General features: G+C 49.4%; 1 protein-coding gene and 1 long non-coding RNA gene across 5 annotated transcripts in view; one reads left to right on the top strand and one right to left on the bottom strand.

Moving 5' to 3' along the window:
- IQSEC1 (IQ motif and Sec7 domain ArfGEF 1) overlaps nucleotides 1–16566 on the top strand; it is a 508671-nt gene that overhangs the window by 263283 nt on the left and 228822 nt on the right. The window lies entirely within an intron of this gene.
- Nucleotides 6680–7325, bottom strand: LOC147583458 (uncharacterized). Its single transcript, XR_015248225.1, has 2 exons — nucleotides 7275–7325; nucleotides 6680–6904 (listed from the first exon to the last, which is right to left on the bottom strand). It is a non-coding gene; the product is annotated as an uncharacterized LOC147583458 (long non-coding RNA).

Genomic DNA, 16566 nt, shown 5'->3' with positions numbered 1-16566 from the left:
TGATGGATGTGAAATGTCTCACGGGGACCTTACCTTGCACTTCCCTGCATCCTCGTGACATCGGGCAGCTTTTCCCGTGTTCATCTGTGCGCTCCGTTTCCTCCTCTACGACATGCCTGCTGTGGTCTTTTTGCTCATTGCCTCTCTTCTTCCTGTGGATTTGTAGGACTTCTTTATGTATTCTGGATACTGATCCTTTGCTAGTTGTACATGTGCCAGAGGCCTTCTGCTTTTAGTGATTTGTCTTTTCACCCGTCATTTGGTGAAAGGAAATTTACATTTTACTGCAGTCAAAACTATCGATTTTTTTTATGCTTACTGAGCTTTTAACACCTTGGTACAGAAATTGTTCCCAACGCCAAGTTTGCAAAGATATTCCCCCAGAATTTCCCCCTCTTCAACTTCTCTCTTTCAAATATAGATTTTTAATGTGTCTGGAATGGGTTCCGATGTCCCAGCACCATTTACTAACTGGGCCGCCTTTCTCCAGTCACATGTCAAGAAGCCTTTTTAAAACTCCTAAGTATTGAGCTCTTCAGATCTCTGATCATTTGTAGCACACCTGCAGTCATTCATGCCTGCTGTCCGCGTGTTCTCCCCTCTCCCTCTCTCTACCATTGCGATCCCTGGTACGTGCAGGTGCCCCAGGAGGCCCTGTGTAGCCGTGTATGGATTTTTTTTCTATGTTTCATTCTTTATCATTTTTTGAGAAGGAGAGAGAGAGAGAGTGGGGAAGGGGCAGAGACAGAGAAAATCCTAAGCAGGCTCCATGCTGTCGGTGCAGAGCCCGATGTGGGGCTCGGTCCCCTGACTGTGAGAACGTGACCTGGGCTGACAGCAAGAGTCAGACGCTTAACTGACATAGTCACCCAGGAGCCCCATCCATGGATGTTTTGTGAAGATGAGGAAACAGGAGCACAGAGGAGGGTTGAGTTTGTACCACGAGACTGCATGGTCCCTTTGGACCCCGACCAGGCCCTAGCACTCCCTCCTGGTGACTGATCCAGGACCCGGGGATGGGTCTGCCATGGGGCCCCTCACGGAGTGCAGAAGAGCTTTGTCCCTGAACCCTGGATCCATGGTGGGTCTGGGCCTGCCCTGGGCCTCCTTGGCCCTGGAGGGTGCCCTCCCCGGCTTCCGAGGCTGAGCCAGGCCAGCCGGTGTTGCTCCTGTTTGCGGCCGGGGAGTCCCAGCTCCAGTTAGAGACTTCTGTCTTTTGTAGGCTCTAGAAACTCTGAGAAGGGCCCTAAACGGTGGGCCCTCGATTAAGGGGTTCCAGAAGGCAGGAGCCCCAGGGACGCCTTGCTTTGCGAAGCCTCTTGTGTTCCAGGGAACTGCTCTCTGTGGCCACCTCAAGACGAGGTGTTTTTGACAAACATGTGTCACCTGCATGACACTTGTAAGCAGTTATGCCATGGCCATAAATCTGGGCTTGTGCTGCCGAGTGCGATACCGGCTCCTACATGTGGCTGAAGCACTGCCAACAGTGTCTCTGCTGGTTTGTCCGGCAGTGGGGGGTGCCAGGCTGCTTCAGGACACATCGGCTCCCAGCCAGTGGCTGTATGCGATGAAGGTCCCAACGCCGACGTCTTTCTCAGCATCCCACCTTCCCTTCCTAACCTTCGCTGGCTCCCACTGGATGTCTCACAATGTGGACACTTTTGCACCCAGTCATGCTAATTGCTCTGAAAAGAAATAAAGCGGGAGGAGTGTGCAGGGAGTGACACAGGCCATCTGTAAGAATGATCTGTGATCTCCGGTTTGTTTAACAAACCTACTGGGTCGGAGCCTGAAGGAAATGGGGGGAGCCGTGTGGGTATCCGGGAAGAGCATGCTAGTCAGGAGAGCTGCACATGCAAAGGCCCGGAGGTCAGGTTGGGTCTTATGGGCTGGAGGCAGGTGTGTCTGGAGTGCAGTGAGAGGCGCAAAGCTGGGAGCAGGGTGGGAGTAGGGAGCATCGTGTGGGATGGTGAGGCATTTGGGTTTCACCTGGAGTGTCATGGAAAGCGGCTGGAAGGCCCTGGGTAGGTCCAGGAAACCGTAGAGGAGGCCAGATGGCTTAGGCGCAGCCACTCCCGGGCCAACTATACCTTGGTCGTAACTGTGCTGACTGTAGATCCTAGCTGTAGAGCGGAACCCAGGTGACAGCAAACATGAGGGCCAGGTGACGGTCCCGAGGCCAGCCAGTCCGTCTGTCTGCAGCCAGGCCTCTGCCTATAGATCCTGCAGCCTGTGCATCCTGCCCGGAATGCTGGGATGCCGGGATCCGTTAGTTTCTGCTGCGGAATAACCACCCCGAAACGTAGCGGCTTGCACCAACTGTTGACTTAGCTGAGCAGCTAGCTGGTCGGGCAGGTCTTCCGGGCTCCCTCAAGCATGTGTGGTCAATGGCAGGGGTCGGCTCATTGCCGGCTGGCTGTTGGCCGGGGCGACTAAGGGGCGGTGGTGAGTAGGCTACACGTGTCCCATTCTTCCAGGAGGCCGTCTGGGCTTCTGCACATGGTGGTGTCAGGGTCCCGAGAGGGTGGGCACGCAAGGCCACGAGGCTCTTTGAGGCCTACGCCTGAAACTGGCACGGCATCATTTCCACCACATTCTGTCGGCCAGAGCAAGTCACGGAGCCAGCGCAGATTCAAAGCGGGGGGATCTAGACCCCACCCCTGATGGGAAGAGCTGCCCCATCATAGTGCAAAGGGTACGCAGACGGGGGGTGGAGGAACAGAGCTGTTTAGGGGTCAACCGCAGTGTCCCGTGTTCTGGAGAGAGGAGCAAGGCAGGAGCCAGGGCCCCAGAACAGTCAGCCATGGCTGTGTCTCTGTCACCCTGAAGAATCCAGAACCCCAACAATCCAGGACTAGGCAGAGGAAGCTCAGAGTATTTGTTCCTTTGTCACCAAATGCCACCTAGCCGGTAGCAATAGACTCAACAGTCCCCATGGAGGTGTCTTTCTCTGGGATGCTTAGACCCAAGGACTATGGAGATCATATGGAACATCGCACACCTTTGGCACCACCTCTTCCAGGAAGCCCTCCAGGCTTCTTCTGGGCTCTCCCAGGCTCACCGCCCCCGCCATCACCGAAGACAGTGTACTTGTGTCCCTCATTGGTGCATGTGTGTGTCAGCCTCCTGAGTCAGAAAGGCCAAGGCCTGAGGACGGGGCTGTGTCTCACTCACCCTGAATCCCTACTCCTAGCTGGGAGTGTCCACTGAGGGTGAGGCTGGCAAGGTGTGGGTATACTGGGGACCTGCATTCAGTGCTGACTCACAGTTGATGTCTGCAAGGGAAGGGGAGGGTCACTGTACCTGGTAGCAGGCCCCAGATGAGCTCGGCCTGGAGCCGGGACGGGGGGTGCTGGGAACGGATGCTGGATGCAGGCGGCAGCCAGAGCTCAGCGGAGCAAGGGCAGAGACCACAGTCCTCTTGCAGACAGAAATGGGTCTCAAGCTCTGGGCGCCAGCACCAAGGCAGGAAGGGAGCCCACAGGAGAGCGTGCAGAGAAGCCACTCCGGGTGTTCAAGGCCAGCACTGGGCAGATGGAAAGGCAGGCAGGGCCTGCCAACCCTGAGGAAAAAAGAAACATCAGCCGCGTTTGGCTATAGTCAGCTTTCGTTTACTGGAGTTTCCCTTGCCTGAGATCCACTGTACCCAAAACCAATATTATTAGCATTAAAAAAGAGAAAGAAGCCAACTAGGATGTAGCACCCCCGAATGCACTGTGGTTTCGGTGCCATCACAGCGCAGGAGAAAAATCTTCATCACCTTCTCATGCATACCAGAGACAAGGGAGGGAAGAATGGCGGCGGGGGCGGGGGGGGGGGGGGGGGAGTGGTTTTCACGAGGCCTGCAGGAGTGCCTCCCTGGGCTCATAGTGAGTTAAGCCAGCCAGGCCTGCGAGTGTGCCAGCTCGTCCTGCCCACCTGGCGTCAGCACCATTGCCCCGGGCTGGGCCGGGCAGTCTCCCTTGGGGAGAGAGCTTGAAGCTTTTGCAGTCTGTAGTGGTCTGTTGTATTTAGAAACCCGAGCATCCCGGAGTCATAAATTACCTTGAACTAGTTTGCTAACCCTTGTGACTCGGTACAGGTACAGCGCCTTCTCAGAAGCGGCCAGTTATGTCACGGACTGAGTGAGGCGTGGCCCAGTCCCCGCAGTGAGGCAGCGTGTGCCAGGCCTGGCGTGGATGGTAGCCACCCAGGACCACGGGGACGATGCAGGGAGGTGCCGCAGGTCTGTGCACGGCATTTGTGTGGAAATGCACTCCAGAAGGGAGAAGGGTCTGTGAGTCCATGAAGTGGGATTCTCACTCCCAGCACGTGGTCGTGAGAGCTGTACCACGTGGAAGAGGCAGAGCGCACCGTGTAGTTCAGCATTCCTGTTACGTCCCTGCTAGAGGATCAGCTCCTGCTTGCACCTTCCCAGGGATGGGGGCTCATCGCTGCCTGAGACATTGCACACTGACAGGAAGTTAGCTTCCCGCAAATTCCAGCTCCATCATCTGGGTACGTGTTCTGAATCCGTGCTTGCAACAGCCGGGACAGAGTGGGAGGCCGTTGCAAGGCTGCTGGCCAGCTAGGACGGCTCTCCCAGCCTTTCCTCCATTGCCACAGCCCTCTGGTCACAACAGGTGCTAAAGGGCCCATCTGGTTAGACATTCCGAGTGTTACCCCTGCACTGCAAGTTCTTTGGCCACGGCAATGTTGACATCAAGAGAAACACGTGTCATTTTCTCATCCCTAGAAAGAGCTCCAACCCCCTCCCCGTTTTTGTATTCAGAAAGCAGAGGGGCGACCCACACTTTCTGGGGTCATGGGGAGGAGATTCAGGTGTGAAGGGAGCATCTGCTTGTAATGTGGGATCCAGTTCCAGGATCCCCTGGCGTTCCTTGAAATTTGCTGGAGAAACACAACCCATTTGATGTTCAAAACCAGGCTTCCAACAGAATGGGACAGCTGAAACAGCCCAAAAATGGACAAACCGCATGAAACAGGTTTTGAAGGCCGCAGCCTTTCTGGCAGTCTGAGCCTCCCCGAGCAGCAGGGAACGGGTTTTGCCGGGAGACGCCCGTTTGCGATGGCGCGCGCGCTGCTTTTCCCCCGGGCGAGACAGGTGCAAACTCAGATGTATTCATTTTCCACAAACGAAACGACTCAGTTTTGACCATGTTGCAGACCTGGGACTTGGCTCCCTTGTTCCTGGGGGGTGTGCGTCTGGTTTTCACTCCATTCCGAAGGAGCCTGTGGAGGCTCCCAACTTTGGACCTTCTAATGATAATGATTTACTGGTTTCAGGGGGTTCGGGGTGGGGGTGGCGGGGGGAGGTGGGACAAGAAGAGCGATGCAGAGTTTGGAGTCTGAAGGAATGATTAGCTGCGTGGAGGGCCCGGGGCCAGTGCTGATGCTGTAGTTAAGGCACAAGGACTTTCCGCAGCACCAAAGCATCACCTTTTGCTTCTCATCAACCCCTTGAAACGAACTCAGTCATGTTCACTGATAGGAATCAGTACCACGTAATGAGTGTCCGCCGTGGGTCGGGGCCTCACCGCACCTGTACAACCAACCCCACCCGTTCACGAGGGTTATGGTGCACCCCAGTGTTTGAGCTCTGGGAGACTGGGGTAGAGAAATGCTGACCAGCTTCCCTAGACAACACGGCTTTCAAATGCAGATCTGAGACTTCCCACCCAAAGCCTTTCCAGGTCCTGTCCTTGGTGCCTGTGGAAGGTACAGATTTCCAGGCCCTGTCCTTGACGTGTCTGACTCGGTAGGGTCGGGGGGCGGGGCCCGAGACTCTGAATGTTGCCGCCTTCCCGCGTGATTCCAGCAGGCAGCCTGGACACCCAGCCTCTGTCCAAGCAGGCCAGCGTCCAGTATTCGGCTGTGCCCAGCTCACCAGTGTGAGCTCAGAAACACCGAACCAAGCAGTTCCCGTAGATCCCCCACCCCCCACCCCCCACCGCTAGCACAAGAATCCTAAAACCCTGACTGGCATTTTCCAAAGGTCCCAGCAAGCTTCTCGGGACCCTGAGCAGCCAGCCAGTGAAACCTGAGGACTGCTTGTTTGGGGAGTGTGGGGGCTGCTTCTGGAGAAGGTGGGCTTGGTTACAAGTGTTGTCTTAATTGGAACGAGGACGTGGAAGGGAAAGCAATGAGCCCAAATTAATCCGTTTTCCTGTGAACCTCTCCCACCACCCCGTGCCAAGGCGAGGCAGCCTTTGTAATTAACCGACTGGGCCTTTTCTCCCCCCAAACCCAAAGTGGGAGCGTGCGATTTATTTTGTGTGCGAGGTGGGATGAAAATTGCCTAAGTTGGCAGGTGAGGCTGGGATGTTGGTGGAGCTGGGTAAACAGGGCTGAGCTGTCTGTCACCTCCAGGTCGGAATGGGGAGCTGGCTGCAAAGCAGGGACGGGGGCTGGGGCCACGGAGGTGCTGTGCCGAGGGCTGAGCAGGTGGCCTTGGGAGGAGAGCAGAAACTTGTTAGCACTGTGGATGGGAGTAGAGGCACTGCAGCTCTGAAATCAACCCCTTCTCCTCGTCCTACCTGTGTCACCACGGACCAGACACTGAAGTCTCCAAGCGTCAGAGTCCACGTGTGTTCAGCGGTCTTTACTGAGTGCCTGCCATATGTAGTGGACCCAAGTTCATCTGCCTGATGCGCATAAAGACAGTCACTGAGACACGGGGTATAAAGCAAAGCAAGAGTTTATTCCAGAGGCAGGAGGGCGAGCCTCACATCCACCTCCCTAGAGGAGGAGAGTCAGGGGTACTTAGTGGCGAAGGAAAAAGGTCAGGGTACAAAGTTGCGGCTGCTAACCCTTTGGTTACCCTTTTCAGTCCCCAGGGTCTTTTGATCCGTCCTCATTCTTGTGGGTACTGGGACCACGACCCGGCCGCGGCCGTTACTTCCTGCTGAGGTGGGGTGAAGACTGGGGTTAGACAAGTGGAAACTCTGGGGTGGAGAGGAATGTCCTGCATTTCCGGGATTTTTGTACTTTGGTCGATGGTTCCTGTACCATGTGGTGTCTGGGGTTTTAGGGGTACTGGAGAACAACAGGCAGCATGTTGTCCTCATGGCTTGATTCCCTTGGACCAGTTCCCCCGCGTCGGAGGTTCAGGTCCGGCAGAGGCTCACTGGTCTGAGCCGGGTCCCTTTCGACCTCCTCCCTGCTGACAGGGTGTAGGGAACCTGTGGATTCTTGTCATTCAAGTGTGAATCCACGGCTCAATTCCCTGTAGTCTCGGGGGAGTGGGGGGTCAACGGCACCTCGCAGGGTCTGACCTGTCCAGTGAGGCTGGAGCCGGTCCTCTGGGCTCCCGCTCGTCAGGTCTTTAGTGACACCTTTGGATGTCACCAAGGGATTCAGGCAGCGTGAAGACACATCTGTGAGGTACATCAGCCTGCCGGAAGCAAACTCAGGCCCTGGATGTACCTGATAGTATCCAAATCGCGGGCGGGAGCCCCGCCAGCAACTCCTAGGTCACGAAAAGAACATAGAAAGTCTTCCATGTAACATTCCACAGGGGCTTAAACCAAGCCCTCTTCTAGGGACCACTCTTTCCCAAAGCAGGGCAGATGGCACGGGTTGTTCCCAAGTGAAGTGGGTTTCTTGGCAGAGCTTTGCCAAAGTTCATTTTTTTCCCTTTTTCCACTCTCTCGGTGTCTCCAGGAAGCGTGTGATTTCCACCGAATGCCCAAGGCCTTGGACGCTGTGGTTGTCACTCCATTGTCACTCTGAATTATTAGCGGCACTCCAAACCTAGAAATGATCTCGCTTCAAAGCATTTTGACCACTCCTGAGGCCTTCTCTGAACAGCAGGGAGGAACCTCAACCCTGTTGATAGAGGTGTCTGCAGGTACAAGCAAACCCCGAGAATTTCCCATTGTTCTTTGCATTCTGGGAAAGGCTGCGTGCCGGTCTTCCCCAGGTTTGGGGCGTCTCAGTTGTACACCCTTGAGAACTTGTGGGCACCCAGTCTTAGGATTGTTTTTAGCACAAGCGTTGCCTTTTGTAGCATTTCGCTGAAATCGGAGCCCGCACTATACTTCTGGATCCACTGGAGAGTGGCATCTTTCCCATAACGGGTGCTTCGAGGAATGTGGCTAATTATTTCTTTCATCAGATGCTCTAGGGTAAGGATTCATTCTATTTCCAGCCGGTGTCAATGCCAGCACGGTGTCCAAACCCCCACTCCTTACTTAACTCCTCTTTGGTCCTCCAAGGGACGTTGGGGTTGATATGTAGTTAAGTCTATCTTTGGCACGGAAGCTCTTCCAGAGGGTCTTGGAGTCTTTGACGGGCTGCCAGCATGGTTCCCTTGGGCAGTCGGTCCACTTTGTGGCGTCTTCCGCAGCGGACGACAGCTGATGGGTCACCACTGCACCCAGCTCTTCCTTGTCTTTGACCAGTGACACTGTCCCCATCCGTGAACACGTCCACGTCTGGATGCTCCGATGGCAGCTTGTCCAGTCAGGATGGCTGCGATCAGCTTGTTCAGCTATCCGTGTGTCTCTGGTGATCTTTCTGAGTGGCCCTTAGATCACCAGGCCACTTTTCTCTCACGTGTACCTCGGGTGGTCTGGCTTCGGTTTGCGGGGCTTCAGGGAAAAGCAGTGTTCGTTCTCAGTGCTTCCAGTCAACACAGTGGGAGAAAACTGGAAACCTTCGTTTGGAGAGTCAGGGTCAGATATTCAAGGAAACCAGAAGAATTCAGGACCCAGCCCAGGTGTATAGAAAACCAACGAACCCTCCAAGACGGTTCATCGGAACTATGATCTTACATTTTCACAGGTGTGTTACTGGAACAATCTCTCTCTCTGAAACCACCCTCATCTCCACCAAAGATAGCCAGATTAGGACACATTTGTTTGTGAAATTGTCCAGTTGAAGCTGGGCCTGTTTACACAAGCGCCATCACAACGGTGATTGGTCATATAGGTGTTTGGTTTTTTCAATCTGCTTCGCTGGAACTTTTCGTAAGGAATGTCAGATTGAACTTTTAACAGCCTTGTCAGGCTGAAGAAGCCAAGCCAAATACTGGCCATTAGCCTTTGCCTGCCATACCTATAGGTGTGGGTGGCTCCCTCTCTTCTCGAGATCCCCCAAATACCCTGAGGTTCCTGCACCTGCCGGGAAGTGACAACCTTCCTTATTCACCTGGTAGGGCTGCTGGAAACTTTGTAAGCAAGGTACGAGGCACGTTTTCCAAGGGACTTCATTGACTCGGCAAAGTCAACCTTAATTAGCTCCTTAAAGCTCTCTGATTGTAGCTGAGTCTAGGCATATCTCCCTCAACTATGACATTCCAGTCAAAGCCTTGGCAACACGACCAATGTTTCCAGTGGCGTCCTGTTGCAAGGAGAACGGATTCGTATCGAACTTCTGCAAATAAATACACTGCCGTGAAAATACGAGAATACTCCCTGAGAGTTTTGAATTCTGGTGGTACCAGGTAGGGAGAAAGGGATAAATGTTTCCTATCTGTTTATGAAGAAATTACTTACCAAACGTCTACCAAATGTCATAGGCAGACTTAAATTTAGAAGAGCAAACATTAGAGGACCAGCAATGTTTACACAAGTGTCTGTTTGAAAGCAGTCTCCCCATTAGTTCTGGGAATTCTTACTAAGCTTAGCTTTATGATCCTGAAGGGATCAGAGAGCTGTATTTGTCAATGCAGTGCAGCTGGCAAGGAGATTCTGTGACACACGATACTTCAGTAGTTAGTATTACAAGCGATGACGCTATACCAGGACATAGCAAAACTTTAGGAATCTTATAAAATCTCTAGGACACTTAGAGCAATCACCCATACAACAAAGCCTAAGAAGGTTCCTCATCGCTTATCTGATGATGCCTCCCATGTCATTTGACACACCAGGGAATAAGCCTAATTCGTCAAAAAGACTTCCATTCACAAGCTGGGTTTTTGGAAGTTGGTGAAATACCAGAAGCTTTCAAAACACGTGCCTAAATAGGATTACAGATCATTACAAAACAGGATACTTATTTAGCCAGGATGGCAAGAAGAGATTCTCAAGGTAAATGCAGACAGCAAGGTAAATGGAGCTGTGAGCAAACCTTAGCTCTCTTAACACTGAGCAGGTTCAACTTTCTTAAGTAAGCAAAGACCTAACGAAGACAAGACATAGAAACTTTGTTTTTCTAGGCAGATTAAAGATAAGGAAAAACCTCTGTTGATAATTTAGACCCATCATCTAAGAAGCCTCTGTCACATGAACAGCGAGAAAACCCAAATTCCAGTCTTATACCGCTGTACTTTGATATTAAAACTCATTCGTTGCAACAAGATGAATTTTTAAAAAGATATGCAGTCCCTTCTTTCTTCCTCCGTGTCACCTCCCACGTTGATACATACTTATTTGGACAAGGACATCCAGGGCACTGCATGGGTCTGAGTTCTTGTGACGGGTGTTGGGACGTGCTGACCAGAATCTCCGGCAGGAACCCAGGTCTCCCAGCCATAGCAATGCTGCCTACAGCCTTGACGTCAGACGCTCAGACGTCATCAGGGATCGCCGTGACTGTAGGCAGCGGCCTTGCCAAGGGCATTGCCCGCTGCCCAGCTGGTCACATCCAAAGACGCTTACGAAGAGCCAGCCCCTTTCACCTAAGTTTGGATGCTTCCGAAGGGCAGTCCAGCTGTCGGGACTGCTCAGAGAGTCGGCTAAGGCTTCCGTTGAAGTGTCACTGCTCAACTTCTGCCTGACATCGTTCTCTGCCTCCCCCTTCTCTTCCCCGGGGGTCGATCGCTGCCCTCATAAACTTGTTTCTTACATGCGAAACTCCAGAATCTCGGCCCCGACCATGCATAGCATTTCTTTCGAAAGATTCCCTTCTCGCAAACCTTCTGCAATTTTCCCTTTCGCATTCCTTCAGATTTTGTCCTACGTTTTCCCCTCTTTGTTTTTTTTTTAATTTTGTTTGAGAGAGAGAGAGAGAGCACAAGCGGGGGAGGGGGGGAGAGAGAGACACAGAGAGACACACAGAGAGAGAATCTCAAGCAGGCTCCACTTGGAGCCTGACACGGGGCTCAATCCCACAACTCTGGGATTATGACTTGCGCAGAGGTCAGGAGCGGGATGCTCAACAGACTGAGCCACCCAGGTACCCCAAGTTTTCCCTCTTTGAATAACCAGTCTCACTTTCACTAAATACAGAATTTTTTCCCTTATTTTTTCAAGTAGCCTTAATTACATTTGTTAAAATTATTTACATCTGTCTGTCTGTCCTTCGCTTGCCTGTAAAGCTTCAGAAGCCATTGGACAGGGCTCTAACGTCTTTCTTCTCCATCACATTTTGTGACAGTCACAACGCCAACAGCTGGTTTGACTTACAGTAAACACAAGCAGAGTGAAACTATCATATTTAACGTTGGCAATTCTAAAGACTTATGTCCATTTTAACTAGACAAACAACGTTACATTAGCTTTCGTACCAAATATTTTCCAAGATCACTTGAACTTGAAAGACACCTGGGGTTAGTTTCTATCTTTCTGAGTTTTAGAACGCCCAGTTCTTTTTTTCTTTTAATTTTCTTAATGTTTATTTACTTTTGAGAGAGAGAGAGAGAGAGAGACAGACAGAGACAGAGCGTGAATGGGGGAGGATTAGAGAGAGAGGGAGACACAGAATCTCAAGCAGGCTCCAGGCTCTGAGCCCTCAGCACAGAGCCCTACGTGGGGCTCGAACCCACAGACCACAAGATCATGACCTGAGCTGAAGTCAGACGCTTAACCGACCGAGCCACCCAGGCGCCCCTAGAATACCCAGTTCTTACGAGCACTTGCCTTCAAACCAGCTAAGTAGAGCAATTTTACAAATTAATTTTCACAACCACCACCCGGAGGTAGAGAAACTGTCTCACATTTACAACATACATAGACACACGTACCATTCCACAAACAGGGTGCAAGCAAAACCTTAAAGGCCCAGTTTCCTAATATCTCCCTTTTACAAAACACAGCTAAGTGCGAGATGGTCTTACCATTTATGGATCCCTTCATCGGTCGTCTTTCTCAGGAGTGTGATGAATATTGTGGTGGAGCAGAGTTGCCAAAAACAAACGATGGCCTCGTTTGGGAGACTCCAGCCCATAGGGCTGGATGTGCAGATAGATTGTCCTTTCCCAGGGTCCAACGAGGACATGGCTTGTTGTATTCAAAGATGCCCAAAGCAGTCAAAGCAGCTGACAGACCAACTGAAGCCCAGGTTACCTCCGTGAATTTTCCCCTCCCCCACCCCACCCCCTGCCCCGCTTCAGCTGTGTCCAGTCTGCGGTGTGGCCCATCCGTTGTGGACGGAGACTCTCAGAAGAGGTCCATAGATGTTCAGCCTGATTCTGGAGACACTACCGGTCCTCTCTTTCCACAGACAAGAGAAAGGTCTCTTTTGTCACTGAGAAAATAACTCATCTGGCTGGATATTTTAGAAAACTCCTCTGGTGACTCTCTGGAAGGTGGCCCAGAGATATTTAGGGTGCATCAAAGCAATGCCGGCCTGATAGAATTAGTTAGGAAGTGTTCTTTCTCCTGAATTTGTTGGAAGAGTTTGAGAAGATTGGTGTCAATTCTTCCAATGTTCGGTAGAATTCACGGGTGAGGCTGTCAGATCCGGGGCTTTTTGGTCAAGTGATCTTCGATTACAGCCTCAGTCTCCTCCCTAGTTATGTACGCATCTCTTCCGATTTTCTCTTTCTTTGTGATTTAGTCTTGGTAGGTTTTCTAGGTCTAGAAATTGGTCCATTGTATCTGGATTCTCCAATTAACTGGAATACACTTGCCGATAGCACTCTAACCCTTTCTACGTCTGTAAGGAGTCAGTGGCAATGCGGTCATTGAGTCTTCTCTGCCTCCATCGGCAATCCTGCTGGCAGTTTGGTGTTTTCAAAGGACCAGCTCTTGGGTCCATTGATTTTCTCTTTCGTTTTTCTAGCCTCTGTTTCATTTATCTCCGCTCTAATCTTTATTATTTCCTTCCCTTTGCTACCTTTGGCTTTTTCTAGTTTCTTAAGTTGCGCGTCTATGGTGTTGATGTAAGATCTGTCTTGATGTTTACTGTGAGCGTTTACAGCTATAAATTTCCCCCTCGCCACTGCTTTGTTGTTTTCCAGGAGTTTTGACGCATCGTGTTTCATTTCCCTTCACCTCTACGTATTTTCGCATTCCACTGTGATTTCTTCTTCGACACATTGGTTCTTTGAGAGTGTGTTTTCAGTTTTCACAGCTTTTTAAGTTTTCCACTCTTCCTTCTGTTACCCATTTCTGACTTCATCTTCTTGTGGTTGGAAAAGATACTTTGTATGATATCTATCTTGTAAAATCTGCTGAGACTTAACTCGTGACCTAATGCAAAGACTGTCTCAGAGAAGGTCCCGCGTGCCGTTATTGTTGGGTGGGGTCCCGTGCCCGTCTGTTAGATCTGGCTGGGCTATGGTGTTCTTCAAATCCTCTGTGTCCTTACTTACCTTCTGTCTGGTTGTCCTGTCCATTATTGACAGTGGGATATGGAAGGCTCCAACGATTGTTATAGAACTATTTTTCCTGGCACAAAAACAGACACATAGACCAAGGGAATAGAATAGAAACCCCAGAACTAGACCCACAAACGTATGGCCAACTAATCTTTGACAAAGCAGGAAAGAACATCCAATGGAAAAAAGACAGTCTCTTTAACAAATGGTGCTGGGAGAACTGGACAGCAACATGCAGAAGGTTGAAACTAGACCACTTTCTCACACCATTCACAAAAATAAACTCAAAATGGATAAAGGACCTGAATGTGAGACAGGAAACCATCAAAACCTTAGAGGAGAAAGCAGGAAAAGACCTCTCTGACCTCAGCCGTAGCAATCTCTTACTCGACACATCCCCAAAGGCAAGGGAATTAAAAGCAAAAGTGAATTACTGGGACCTTATGAAGATAAAAAGCTTCTGCACAGCAAAGGAAACAACCAACAAAACTAAAAGGCAACCAACGGAATGGGAAAAGATATTTGCAAATGACATATCGGACAAAGGGCTAGTATCCAAAATCTATAAAGAGCTCACCAAACTCCACACCCGAAAAGCAAATAACCCAGTGAAGAAATGGGCAGAAAACATGAATAGACACTTCTCTAAAGAAGACATCCGGATGGCCAACAGGCACATGAAAAGATGTTCAGCGTCGCTCCTTATCAGGGAAATACAAATCAAAACCACACTCAGGTATCACCTCACGCCAGTCAGAGTGGCCAAAATGAACAAATCAGGAGACTATAGATGCGGGAGAGGATGTGGAGAAACGGGAACCCTCTTGCACTGTTGGTGGGAATGCAAATTGGTGCAGCCGCTCTGGAAAGCAGTGTGGAGGTTCCTCAGAAATTTAAAAATAGACCTACCCTATGACCCAGCAATAGCACTGCTAGGAATTTATCCAAGGGACACAGGAGTACTGATGCATAGGGGCACTTGTACCCCAATGTTCATAGCAGCACTCTCAACAATAGCCAAATTATGGAAAGAGCCTAAATGTCCATCAACTGATGAATGGATAAAGAAATTGTGGTTTATATACACAATGGAATACTACGTGGCAATGAGAAAAAATGAAATATGGCCTTTTGTAGCGACGTGGATGGAACTGGAGAGTGTGATGCTAAGTGAAATAACCATACAGAGAAAGACAGATACCATATGGTTTCACTCTTATGTGGATCCTGAGAAACTTAACAGGAACCCATGGGGGAGGGGAAGGAAAAAAAAAAAAAAGAGGTTAGAGTGGGAGAGAGCCAAAGCATAAGAGACTGTTGAGAACTGAGAACAAACTAAGGGTTGATGGGGGGTGGGAGGGAGGAGAGGGTGGGTGATGGGTATTGAGGAGAGCACCTTTTGGGATGAGCACTGGGTGTTGTATGGAAACCAATTTGACAATAAATTTCATATATAAATAAAAAAAAAACAATCTGTAAAAAAAAAAAAAAGAACTATTTTTCCCTTCAGTTCTGTCGATAATGGCCTCTCATTATGTGTGTCAATGTTTCTCATTTTTTCTTCTTGCTGTACTGAACATCTTAATTCATATAAAATGTCCTTCTTTGTCTCTTGTAACATTTTCTGATTTAACGTCTGTTTTGTCTGGTATTATTACAGCCACTCCACCCTTTCTTTTGGCTACTATTTGCATGGATTATCTTTTTCCTTCCTTTCATGTTCAACTTTTTTGTGTCTTTGGATCTGAGTCCCTTGTAGGTAACAGATCGTTGGATCCTATGTTTTTATCCATTTCACTAATCTGTTTAATCTGCTTACATTTAAAGTCATTACTGATAAGGAAGGAATTCCTTCTGTGGTTTGCTCTTTGTTTCCTATATGCCTTAATTGCTTTCTGTCTCAAATTTTCTGCATGACTATCTTCTTTTGCATTTAGTTGATTTTGTTTTGTAGTGAAACATTTTAATTCCCTTCTCGTTTCCTTTTGTGTATGTTCTGTGGCGTGTGTGTGTGTGTGTGTGTGTGTGTGTGTGTGTGTGGTTGTGTGTGGTTACCATGGGATTGCTTTTAACATCCTAAAGTTACAACATTGTAGTGTCAATTTATACCAGCTTAACCTCAATAACACATGAAAACTCAGCTACTTTACAGCCCTGACCCCACCTTCTGTCAGTTGTTAATGTCACAAAATTACGTCTTTATGCATCTTGTGTCCAAAAGCATAGATGAATAATTAGGTTTTTAAATATATCAGTCTCTTAACCTAGAGAACAAAAAGTAGAGCTACAGACCAAAGTCATAACAGTACTAGCGTTCAAAATTGTCTGTCTGTTTACTTTTACCGGAGATTATCTCTTCAGAAGGCTTCGAGTTACTTGTTCAGTGCCCTTTCATTTCAACCTGAAGGACCCCCTTCACTGCAGGGCCGGTCCAGTCATCAGGGCAAGGCTTTCAGCTTTGGTTGATCTGGGAATGTCTTCATTTCTTCCTCATTTTTGAAGGACAGTTTTCCCAAATGTAGGATTCTTGCTTGATAGCTTTTTTCCTTCAATGCTTTAAACACATGAACCCATGCCTTCTAGCCTCCAAGGTTTCTGATGAGAAATCTCCTCACAACCTTATCAGTGAAAATATGATGAAAAGCAATCTTCCTCTGAGCTTTATAGATGTTAGTAATGAGCCTTATCGTGTTTTACACAACACAACATTTCCTTATATGTTGTAGCACCATTTTGAGACCAGGAACTGGGTATTTTAAGTGTAGACATTACAAGGTCTATACAAGCCAAAATTAGTTTTCTAAACTTGAAGTGAAAGGCCACTGAACCATCTTATAGATTTTGATTTCTAACAAAGTAAATATCAATCTTGAAAAGCCCACACAAACAAACAAAAAGCCCATTGGGGGTCTTTTTTTTTTATTGAGTAAAGGGGTTTTGGGAATAAAAAGTGAGGAAAACCACTGTGGTCTCAGACATCCCCAGCCATGATTGCATTGGCCCATTTCTTGCTGTGCCCTCACAAAGCCCCATTGTGAAGTCATGGCAAGACCTGTCTATATAAGACCCTGGCTCGGCTG

This window comes from Puma concolor, chromosome A2 (genome assembly GCF_028749965.1).
Source record: "Puma concolor isolate L17-30 chromosome A2, mPumCon1.1.hap2, whole genome shotgun sequence".
Classification (NCBI taxonomy): domain Eukaryota; kingdom Metazoa; phylum Chordata; class Mammalia; order Carnivora; family Felidae; genus Puma; species Puma concolor.
This window is presented reverse-complemented; position numbering and strand designations above follow the sequence as displayed.